Below are 12,548 nucleotides of genomic sequence, written 5' to 3' on the forward strand. Positions count from 1 at the left end.
TTGTTTGGGTTGTGTAACACCTTATCTCACCTAATGCGGTAAAGTAAAGAATAACAAAATGTCACAATAATTTTAACAATAATATATATAGAAAGAAATAATAATACTAGAAGCTCAATAAAAAAATAAAGGTCAAAGTCGTATAAAACGAAATTACAAAGCGTGAAGCGTTCATACACAATAACTAAACGTGTAGGCAAAATAAGAACAGAACATATAAATATATAATCTTGCATTAAAGTCCCAAAATACAAGGTAGTAGTTAATAAATAAAGCAAGTGAAATATATATGATATACAAGAGAAACTAGACACAACCTGCGGAATTTAGACCGACTAGTTAAAAAATACAACAGCATTTTATAAAAGACTTACTTTTATCTCTCAAAATTTTAAACAAAAGCCGCTAAGGCAACAAAGTTATACTTATACAAAAGATGAGAGAATAACTACAACAGAAATAAAACAGAAATAAAATAATGTAAAGTCATTTTCTACTTTGTCACCAATCATGCAACTCACATAGGTGAGATTTGACCTACATCTGAAAAACAATAACAACCGATTCTCAATATGGTAACCGGAGATTCTCAATATGGTAATAGTACCCAATATATAAGATATAAGGTTTCGGGACGCCAAAGGCAATCCTTGATCTTCACATCGATACAGATATTTAAGTTTAATGAAATATAAAATGTAAGCCATAAATAGGGTATTCTAACTTAGAGGATTTTTAACTAACATAACACCATTGTCCCACAGCCTTCGCCAGCCTAACCTCCATGCGATCTCATCGCCACTGCCTACCGAGCCTCCTTAATTCCAACAGCAAACATAGGTAATGCATACAAGTAAAGCACAACATATAAAGCAAGTAGAACAAATAGCAAGTAGGCATGTGATGTATTTAGGCACAACAGAAGTTAAGCAAAGCAAGCAAAGAGATAGAAGATACACATGATGAATGCCTATCCTATTGGCTCGTGATATCACTTGGTCCATAACTGCCAACCCGACACATCCTTTCGGATGTAGCTAGCCTTTCTGCCACGTCAGGGATATAGTGCCTGGCGCATTTGCATGCTCATTCCAAGGATATAGTGCCTAGCGTACTCTTGCAGTAGAAAAGGTTATGTGAGTGGGATATTACCCCAACCCTCACATCTCAACGTAAGTGGGATTAACCATAATTCTTATGCCGACGCCGTGACCTAAACAAGCGGGACTCACCACCGCCCTTGTCTGAGACGCATAGCGACTCATCAACCTCAATACGTAAATATCATAAGATTCAATCTCAGTGACTGCTGCTAATAGCACAAGTTTTTTGATACCCAGTTGATGATTAGATTTTTGACGGTTTAGAATTTTACTAATGAATTCTCGTTGTAAAGTATAGTCTCTAAACCAACAATAATCCTTTCATACAAAAATTTTGTTTGTCACTAAAACAAACCCCTAAATCTATAAACCGAAGTATTTAAACCTCGAGTCGTCTCTCAAAGGACTTCAGGGTTAGTGTTCTTGTTATTGGTTGTGGATTTATTTATTTTGGGGTTTTGAATGAGAAAAATGAATAGCAAATGGTAATGAAATTCTATTAACAAAATGGTCTTAGTAAGGTTTGGTTGTCAAGGGTCTTCATCATTATCACTAACAACAAGTATGGTAGTTGCAAGGATTAATCCCACTTCTTCATCCTTTAATCAAATAGCAAAGGAAAGTCAAGTGAGTTATATTAATCCAAGTCCATAAATCCTAGCTTTTCACTAATGGGATTAATGAAGGCTAGAGTCAATGACTATCAACTATCAATCAATTGGACACTAGTAACTCAAGAAATCCTAAATTACCTACTCAAGCCAAGAACATAAAATCCTACTCTAACATCCTTCCAAGCATTTTATCAAATACTTGAAAGGTGCAAAAGAAAAGTATAGTAAATCACAACAAGAATGAATTATAACAACAATTGAATACAAAGAATTAATAACAACAATCAAGAAAATCACAATTATCATGAATTACCTCAAATTGTATTATTAAAAGAAAACAAAGAGAACAAGAGTATCTCAATTACAAAACCTAGAAACAAAATAAGAGAAATTACAACAAGAGAATAGGGATAGAAAGAAGAACCAAAGTGTAGCAATCACCAATTGAAGGTGGAAGTAGAAGGAGACTTGAATTAAACCTAGAACTATGAGATCCTAATCTAACCCTAATTCCTAATCCTAGAGAGAAGTGAGAGCTTCTCTCTCTAAAACTACTTCTAAAACTAAACTATGACTAATGATCAAAAGTATGTTGATTCCCTTTCAATCCTTGGCTTAAATAGCATCAGAAATGAGTTGGATTGGGCCCACAAGGCTTTAGAATTCGCTGGCCACGTATTGCTTTAAGTGGATCATATGGCAGCAATGACGCGTGCACGTACAGTGCACGTACGTATTGCCATATGTGTAGCAACTATGACAAATATTATATTGTTTTGAAACCCCGGATGTTGGCTTTCCAACCCAACTGGAACTGTATCATTTGGACCTCTGTAGCTCAAATTATGATCAATTAAGTGCGAAGAGGTCAGGCTTGACAACTTTTTGGTTCCATCATTTCTTCATGAGTTCTCCAACTTTACATGCTTTTTCTTCATTTCCTTGATCCAATCTTTGCCTCCTAAACCTTAAATCACTTAACAAACATATCAAGCATCTAATGGAATCAAGGAGAATTAGATTTAGCTATTTTAAGTCCTAAAAAGCATGTTTTCACTCTTAAGCACAATTAAAGGAGAATATACAAAATCATGCTATTTCATTAAATAAATGTGGGTAAAAGGTGATAAAATTCCCAAAAATCAATACAAGATAAACTTTACAAATAGAGTTTATCACCAGTTCATCAACCTCCAACAATCTTAAGCATTTATATCCAAGTTCCAAGTTCATCTCAGCCATCAACAATTTCCAAATTCTCAAGTTTGTAACCAATATAGTACTCTACCAATTTACCCAACTAGTCCATCCACGGTACTTCAGAAACTTAAGTTTCTGTCTTCTAAACTCTCTAGCAGAAAATCTAATCTTAAGTCTCCTAACTCTTCCTTGTTAACCTCAAAGTCTAATTACTAGTTAGAAGTCTTAAACAGCGATTAAAGAAGTGTAGAAAGTTAGAGAACCGATTGAAATTGAAAGAAAACAGGTTTTTAGCAAAATAGAGGTCTCGCGTACGCAAGTCTCCTTTCCGCGTAGGCAAGGATGCAAAAATGGGTGGCCACGTACGCGACACCTCCCCCGCGTACGTGAGAGTCCCAACCCGAAGAGAATCCCTGCGTCGCGTGATAAAATTTAGCGTACACATGCCTCAAAATACATGCTCGCATACGCATGCTAGTGCCCGCGTACGCGAGAGCAATTGGCAGTGAAAAATGCTCACGTCACATGCATAGGTCCGCGTACGAATGCCTTATCAGACTTAGAAAATTTTTAAAGCTGCAGAATTTCAGATTTTTGTACCGAATTTCAAATGCGCATAACGTTTTTGTTTTAAAATATTTTCCATCTATTCTTCGAACATGTTAAAGCTCTTGGACCCAATTTTCATTTAAAACAAGTTTCATCCAAAATGAGATTCGGAGGCCAAGTTATACCTCACCAAAGTTCACTAAAAATAAGGTTTTACAAAACTTTACAAGTTCTCTAGTTTCCCCAAAACTTCAAAACCACACCAACGTAAACATACTCAAAACAACCAAAAATCCATAATGAACACTTCACAACCATTTTTCATTCATTTAGATACCAAAATCACTCAATCCTCATAATTTTCTTGGTTCTTATAAACAAAATTATCACAAAATACCGTCAATCATTAATTCAATCCATCCTAATACTCATTTCTCAATTCTATTATAATTAAAACTTACTTTCATCACCCAATACCCTCAACATTCAACCACTACAAGAAAAATACCCATTCAGCCACACTTTTTTTAAGCTACATTTGAAAAGCGTAGCCTATTCTATGAATAGGCTACGCTTTTCCACATGTTGCCTTTTTATAAGAGAAAAGGATACACAATTGCAGCATCATTTAAAAAGTGTAGCCTTAGGTATTATAGAAATCACTTATAAAGCGTAGCCGTAGGTTGATATCTATAAGTTCACTTTTTGTATCAAAGGAGACGCTTTTAGAGGGTAGCCTATTTATTAAATTTTGGGTTCATTTTTAAAGTGATGCCTAATATATCTAGAACAAAAAACTTAACACTTAGTGAAATTTTTTCCTCCTTCTTCTGAAAACAAATACTTAGTAAAATTTTTGTTCATTCCCTCCACAAGCAGGTTCATCCCCTTTCAGAAACCCTCATCCCCACAAGCACCGTCGTCGAAGTGGAAACCCTGCCTCCAAAGCTCACCATCGTTGCCCCCACTCACTCTCTTCACTCTCGCCGTTGACACTCTCGTCGTTGACACTCTCGCTCTTGTCATCGACCCTCTCACTCTCGCCATTGACCCTCTCCCACTCACCACTCTCCACATTGCTGCACTACTGACCGTCGCTGCGCCGCCCTACCATCGTCGCTGCGCCGCCCTCACCACCGTCATCACACCCAAATCAGAGAAAAGTGTTTGCCATCACCACTCACCACTCACGGCGTCACCACTCACCACTCCAGGAAGACTCTGCGCTCATTCATCTTCCCCACTCATCTTCATCGTCGCTTCTCTTCGCTGCGGGTCACATCTCGAAGACTCTGCGCTCAACTGAAAGCTTTCTTCATTCGCGAGGTTAGGGTTCTGAATTTAGGTTTCAATTTGGGGGTTTGGTACAATAATCTGTGACATCATGAATTGATGAACATGCATGCTATTGTGCAGCGCAGGAGAACCCGTGAATTTAGGGGTTTTATTCCATTAACACAGGTGTGTTTGGCCATGATTAGTTGCTGCGCAGGAATACCAGGATGAGTTGCTTATTCTATTTGTTGCTTATTATTAGTTTTCTTTTTCTTTCAATTCTACTAAGTACCAGCAGGTTTGGCAATTGAGACTATAACCGATGACAGGGATACAACATATGAAGAGGATATCAAATCTGCTGGGACCAAGAAAAGTGATTCAAAAAGGTACAAGTTGTCTTACAAGCTTGCTGAGCAAAATTGATTTTCTGGTCCTTTCTATATCAAGTTAGTTTCTTCCAAATATTGAATTAACCTCAATGTAAAGTGTCAGCCGGACACTGAAAAGTTTCACATACTGTTGGAAAATTTAGAATCATATATTAATTCTATTCAAATTACAGGTTAAAATGACGTTAGAACTTTTGTGAAAAAATGAGGTTCGACTCTGTTCCTATATTAATGATATTCAAGGTCAGGGATATGGAAAGAAAGCAGGTCACTCAATGTTCTTTCTTGAGAATATTTTTGTTCCACCAATCAAATTCCGCCCTCCCACTAAAGGAGGTGATATGGTAAGTGTGAATAATAAATAAAGACTGTTAACGAGTTGTGCTATTTCTCTATCTTCTTTGTTTGTACTCCATGTTCTTGCTTCTACTGTGGAGTGTGGAATATTTCCAAAGTTTGTTAATGCAAGGTATAGGTTTAGGGAAGTACTCTGAATTTGAAATTGTTGTGGGATATAAATGTAGGAAAAATGTACTTATGAAATTGTTAGCAGATATATATAGATTGGAAAATGAAGGATTTTTGTTAGAAAATTCTATCATGACTCATGCGGGCCATTCTTAGGAAAGCAAGCCAGTAGGATGTAAAGGTAATGTGAAGGGAGGATATAAGGATGAAATGTAAATCCAGTTTCTTTCTTGGTTTATCACAAGAACACACTTACTCTTTCAATGTAGCTAATCTCATTTAGTAGGATGAGGCTTGTAAATTGCTGACATTCAAAGTATAACAGATTCTGCAGTCTAACATAAGATTAGGGGATGCTCATCTAAACAAGAAGGATCCCTCGATGGTTTTAGCCAGGTGGGTGGAACTTCAGCAATCTGTAAATGTGCTCTTTACCAGTAACACTTCTGGTGAGAATTTATGCTGTTTTGTTTTGTTTTGGTTTCTTTTTTTTAGTTGTAACATGCAGACCTGGGTGTAGTTGGGTAATATATTTTATAAATATCTTTATGTGATAAAATGTCTGTTGTGCACTCTCTTCTTTTTCTCGTGAATATTTAAGAGAGGACAAAGAACAATATGTGCACAATATATGGTAATACCCAACTAGTAGATATAATGCAAATGAATTTGCAGAAGTTCCAACTTATGATTTGGTACACAAAATGAGAAATTTTCTATAAGCTGTTATCACAATGCATACCTAGAAATGTTGAAGTAAAACATATATTAATTGTGTCTGTTTCCTGTTTTGAAATCCACAGGTTGCCATTGAAAATCTTTCCACATAACAAGCAGAAGTGGAGGTTGAGGTTCGAGGTCCTCCAGTTTCAAAATTGTTTGATCATGAAGGAAATCCAACAAAGGTTTTACTCTGTCTGAGTAGTTTTATAATCATGAATTGCAGTCAACTACTTCTGCCTTAATTTTTTTTATTTCATGTCAGGCCATTGAAGGATTTTCCCGTAGATATTCTGTTCCACTGGACTTGGTATACTGAAAGGTTGATGGTGAGTATCTGAAGACAAAGCAGTTGTGTTGTAGGTTTGATCGTGTTTCTTTTGGTCCTGTTCAGTATATTATTTTGTGTTTTTGTTGTACTCAGTACATTGTTATGAGTTGTAAGTAGTTCAGATTGATGCTTTATGTTGTTTGTAGCTCCTCAAGGACTGCCCCCCCTTTCCTTTTTTCTTTTCCATTTTTGTAGTGGTCCAATATGATTTTTTTTTTCTTCAAAAGAATACAAAAACAAATACATGTTAGATATATAACCATTCATGGGTCTCTCCCTAGCTTAAACTTTTGGGATAAGTGGTTACATGATATAGTATCATAGCTTTTGTGACCAATGGTCTCAAGTTTGATTCTTGTTGCCCCCATTCTTCCAAAAAACAGGATAGAATTTCAGCACAAGGCAAAAAATAGACTTATGGTAATTCACGCTTTAAGCCTAAAAAGGCTGCATATGAGGATGCTGTTAGATATATAACTATTCATGTGCTTTTACTTAACAGTCTAAGTTTTTGTGATAAGTGGTTTCGTGACGATACATTTGCATAGCCACTAGTTCATAATGCAGAAAAATTAATTGGCTTGATGCATCATCATTTGCTGCTTTTATGGAAAGGAAACTTTATGCTATTAGATTATGCTTTCTCTCCCAATTTAAATTTCCAGTCAGTTTTCCTGTTAATATGCTACTTTTGCTTCTTGACATTGCAGGAAAAACAGAATATGTTTATGCTCGTGTGAAGGAGCTTTCAAGATATTCTTTAGAGGTTTTTCTATTCATTATCCTTAAAAAATCTTGCCGTCTATGTTTGTTTAATATTTTTTTTACGAGGATGCAAGTTCCATGGTTAATATAATATATCAAATATTTATGTGGCTTTTTCCTTAAACCTACAGGTAGCTTTGATTCTAGACCACATATATAATTCCATATAGTAACACATTTAACAAAATAATTTCAAAATGATTTAGAGTCAACTGAACTTTTCAAACAAATTGAAGCAAAATGCCCAAGAAATTCAACCCTTAAGATCTGGACCACAGAGCCAGGACACACAACATAAAATACCAAAAAATGTGTTTCCTCATTTCCATAAGGAAATGCATCAAAACAAGGAAAGAACAAGTGTCATACAATTTCTGAGTAAGCACTAGACATTACACAAATGTGAGGGGAAATAATCTTGTGTAGTTTATTAGGGAACTCGTCTTTATTGTTAAGTGTTAATACAATTGTGTACTGCAGTTTAAATAAAAGACTTGATGTTAGGGGGAGCATTAGATTTGTATAAGGTTTATAAAGAAGTATCCTTATTCATAGAATGAGCGAGGACTGAAAAACTCAAAAAAGGAAAATTTCAGGCTAATTCCCTTGAGATATACACAAGGATATGTTCAGACCAATGGCTCATGTATTCATCTATGATTTATTTGTGTTTATTACTTTATTACACTTTGTAAGAAAATGTCATTGCTGATTATTAATTATACTCTTGTTAGGTTCTGTCTGAAGATTTGCCTGCTACTATTTCTAAAATATCATTTCCAAAGACGATGAAATGCAATTCCCAGGTATGTGGGATTTGAGGCAGATGAAGAACCAGAAATCTCCCAAATACGATCTTCCGTTGAACAAGATATTTAAAGAACAAGATTTTTTTTCTCATCTATGAGAAGGTTAATAATTTTTATTAGAAGATACTTATGTAGGATACAATATTTTGGTTTTTTATAGTTTATTAGTAGTAAATTCTAAGTGGTGTAATGTATATTTTGATATGGGTATGTTTAATTTAGTGTGAGATGTATGAATACTCATTTATGATCATCCCAATATTTTTAGTTCATTATAAATATATTTTGTTAAAGGATAATTTTTATTATTTAAAGAATATTGTATGGTATTATTATGTATTTATTTTTATTTTATAATTTTTGACTAATTTAATTTAAAAAAATAGGATTATATAATCATACTACTAAATATTAGGTTTTAGAAAAAAAAAATTATTAGTTATAGTACACAAAAAAAAAAACGAGACCTAAGGCTACACTTATATACAGTAGCTATAGTATACAAAAAAAAGAGGGATCTAAGGCTACGCTTATAAAAAGTAGCTATGGTATACAATGTGGCTACGCTTTACAAGTGATGCAGTAGCGTTGAAAAGCGTAGCCTATTCTAGAAAAATGAAAGCTGAAAAGCGTAGCCTTTGATCCTGGATAGCATCACTTGAAAAGCGTAGCCTATTCCCAAACGCCAAAAGCGTAGCCCTTGGTGCAGAAAAGCGTAGCCTTTGAGAATAGGCAACGGCCGAATAGGAATCACCTCAAAAAGCGTAGCCGTAGCCCAAAAAGCGTAGCCGTAGCCTAAGGCATCATTTTTTTTCACTTTTGACTACACTTTTCAAGTGTACCTGAATGGGTGTTTTTCTTGTAGTGAACAATCATATTCAATATCCATTATCACTATTACATTTATCATCAAACATCCATAATACTATCACAATTTCATCAACCATCATAATTATAAAAAAATCATCATGCATCATCAACAATTCAAACTTATCCTATGATCCACTAACCTAAGGTTCACAAAACATTATATATTACATAAAGAAAATTGAAACCATACTTTGGGCGATTTTCACACAACCCAAAACTTGAGTTCAAACAAGCTCCAAGCACCAACACCACTTCCAAAACTCACAAACTATCAAGTTATACACATATAATATACCAAAAGGAATATATAAGGTTCACAAGATACCAAACCACAAGGGTTAAGAGACGAGTTTTTACCTTACCCAACAGCCAATGAGGATAAAATCCAATGAATTCCCACTATTGATTGGCACCTAAACAACCAAATCACAAAAATCTACTCAAAATCACAACCTATACTTTCAAAATTTACTTAGGACAGAAATAAAATGAAAATTTTGAGTTATTATTATCTACAATGTCTAGCTAGAACTGACGGGTTTGGCGAGAGTTTTGCGTGGCCACAAACAGCACGCAAATCAGAGCACCGTAACTCAAATTACAAGTAAAAGAAGAAAATGATGAATAATGTTCTTCTTCCCTCTTCTCTCAACTCACCTCAGCTGTATGTGTTTGTGTTTAGGGCAAATGAATGAGCTAAAAGCTCACTAAAGAGGCTTATATATGTTAGGTTCACGCCCAATTTAAGTTTGGTCTAACTCGTTTAGTGTTTTTGGTCCGTTTGACTCACTTTGGACAAAAACCTTTAGAATTAGTATCCGGTTTTCAATTTTAAATATTTTTCTAAGTTTTTCTACTGTTTTTGTTACTCTCATACAGTACTGGACAGACTTAAGCCGGTACTGCCGGCTAATTTACTGGTACGCGTTTTTACATAATTTTTTTTTACAGAAAATTACATTTTACCACTTGAAAAAATTCACTAAATTCAAATTTTACCGTTAAATTTTTAAATTAAGACCTCTAAATTTTGAACCTATTATGGACGATTAATTTATCATTTTATATTATTTTAACTGTCGATTTTAAGTTACGATTTTTACAGGTTGTAGTTTAGTTTCTTTAAAAGATTTTGTGAAAAATAAGACGTAACAAAAAAGTTTATTATTTTTATTTTTTTATCATAAAATATTAAAACTAAAAAATATTGAAAATAAAACAAAAAAAAGTAGAAAACATTTACACAAATTCAATAGTGCAGTAATTTATTTTTCAATTTGGTGCCCATATAATATGATTATTATAGTTTTCTTTTACTAGGAAAGGTTTTGTTTATTAATGTGTTGCATACTCACAATATTGTTATATGTTTAAACTTTAAATTAAATGTGGCTTGACTATTTTCTTTTCTATGGTGAACGGACATTGAACACAATAAAACAATGGACTCAAGCATTTAATAATTTCAATTTTTTGTTAGATATGAGAAATATATATATTATCCATGGATTGTAATAATATTTTGATATTTAAAGTTAAATTTATATTTTTAAATAACGTTGAATATGTTGACTTATAAATATATTTTGGGAATTAATACTTAAAATGATTCTTGAAATTTAGGGACAGACTCAATTTGGTCTTTGAAATTTTAATTGATTCTATTTTTAATAAGTGATTTACGTTAATTTTTTCTATTAATCTCTATTAACGGCACGCTTACCTAGAACGTTAAATGACATGTGAATCCATTACATGGCCTGATAAAACTTTGCTGACATAGAAAAAAAATTTTTAGACTCAATTTAGCCTCTTATAATGAATATAAAATCCTAACAAGTGCCAAATTTCTAAATTGATATCGTTGTTTGAGTGTTGGAGAAGATGACGAGGAGTATCAGCCAAGGTTCCGGAAGCTGCAACAGGTCTCATTCACATGGAAGTTTGAGAAGGAATCCAAATCGAGCTAGAGCTGGAAAAGTTCTACACTGGTGTAGTTGTGGGATGCGTCCCGTTCTTCATTGATCTAAAACAGAAGCAAATCCAGAGAGGTCATTTTTTGGATGCCCAAACTACTATAATGTAAGTTCTTAAATTGCTTCCTTCTTGAATTTACATCTTCTTTTTGTAATACATGCATAATTTATTTTGTGGTTCTTGTTATGATAGACCTTTGAAAATAGATGGTAGGAACTTTTTGTGTGGACAAATGGCGAAGAAGAAGAAGACATGACTGGGAGACATGAAAATGAAAATAGCATTGAGAATTGAAAGATGAATGTGAGTTGGAGGATTAGTGCAATAGAAGCTGAAATTAGAATTTTAAAAGTATGGAATAGTATTTTGAGTTTTTCTCTTGCTTTGTTTGTAGTTGTAGTCATTGGCTATGACTTGGGTATAGAAAAGTGATGAATTAAATTGAATTAACGTCACTACATATATGTTTTATAAATTGTAAGTTGTGACTAAACCTGCAAATTCAATAAGAATATTACAAATATGTACGATGCTGTAAATGGGAAGTTGTGACTAAACCTGTAAAAGTAAAATAGTAAGGATAAATAAGAGACTGATTAAGTATATTACAAATCTGTAAATAACATTAATGAACTAACTTGTCATATATATACCAAATCTCTAAATCGCAAAATAAATTATAATAATAAACCTTGAATCTCATTTCATAGATCAATCATTGTCATGACAATGATTATTATAACACATGATAAACCAAGAGTGATGTCTAGAGTATCATCATTACAGACACAAAACAAAAGGGCTATTTAAAAGGTTCCAAAATAAAGCCCTATATAAGACATGACAAAAGATATAAATAATCACTGACACAAACTTCAGCCACAAAACAATCTCAAAACACACAACTTCAAAAATTTATCAATTCATCTACAAAAGACAATATAATTTAATCTTTATTTCCTCTTTGGTGTTTTGAAGCTCGGAGTGGGGAGAAATTTCATAAATTCTGTTAACTTTGGTACTGTCCCAAAACTAGCTCCTTAAATTCTGTCAACTTTGGTATTGTCCCAAAACTAGCTCCTTGCATTTGGTCCACAACCAGAATTGCTCTTCTTTTATATATGCAGCAGCTTATCCAGTCTTGTGAGTGGAGGTGGAGGTAGAGGCACCTACATGTAATTGAAAGTATTTGATAGTTTAAGAATAAACACACGATATTTTCATAAATGTAATTAATTAATCTATTATATAATGTTAGCTGCTCTATAATTTCTAGCTGAAAATAGTGTTGGGTGATATCAATCTTTGAAGCCTATGGAGCATCCACAGTTTGTATACCAGCAGTTGCTACAGCATCATTGGGTACATTTACGTTAGCTCCATCTTGAAATTTGGATTTAGCTACAATAGCTGCTGTTGCTGCAGCAAGAGCACATGCAATATCATCAGCTTTTCTATGAGCACAACTTCTTTTA

At 33.9% G+C, this 12,548-nt stretch overlaps 2 long non-coding RNA genes across 2 annotated transcripts; both read left to right on the plus strand.

The window, feature by feature from the left end:
• Positions 1-4,286: 4,286 nt before the first annotated feature.
• LOC107461666 (uncharacterized) lies at positions 4,287-5,741 on the plus strand. The gene is made up of 3 exons (XR_002366674.2): positions 4,287-4,792; positions 4,883-5,130; positions 5,307-5,741. It is a non-coding gene; the product is annotated as an uncharacterized LOC107461666 (long non-coding RNA).
• Positions 5,742-5,924: 183 nt separating this feature from the next.
• LOC107461667 (uncharacterized) lies at positions 5,925-8,531 on the plus strand. The gene is made up of 5 exons (XR_002366677.2): positions 5,925-6,050; positions 6,405-6,506; positions 6,587-6,650; positions 7,363-7,418; positions 8,152-8,531. It is a non-coding gene; the product is annotated as an uncharacterized LOC107461667 (long non-coding RNA).
• The last annotated feature ends 4,017 nt before the right edge of the window (positions 8,532-12,548 follow it).

This window comes from Arachis duranensis, chromosome 8 (assembly GCF_000817695.3).
Source record: "Arachis duranensis cultivar V14167 chromosome 8, aradu.V14167.gnm2.J7QH, whole genome shotgun sequence".
Lineage (NCBI taxonomy): Eukaryota > Viridiplantae > Streptophyta > Magnoliopsida > Fabales > Fabaceae > Arachis > Arachis duranensis.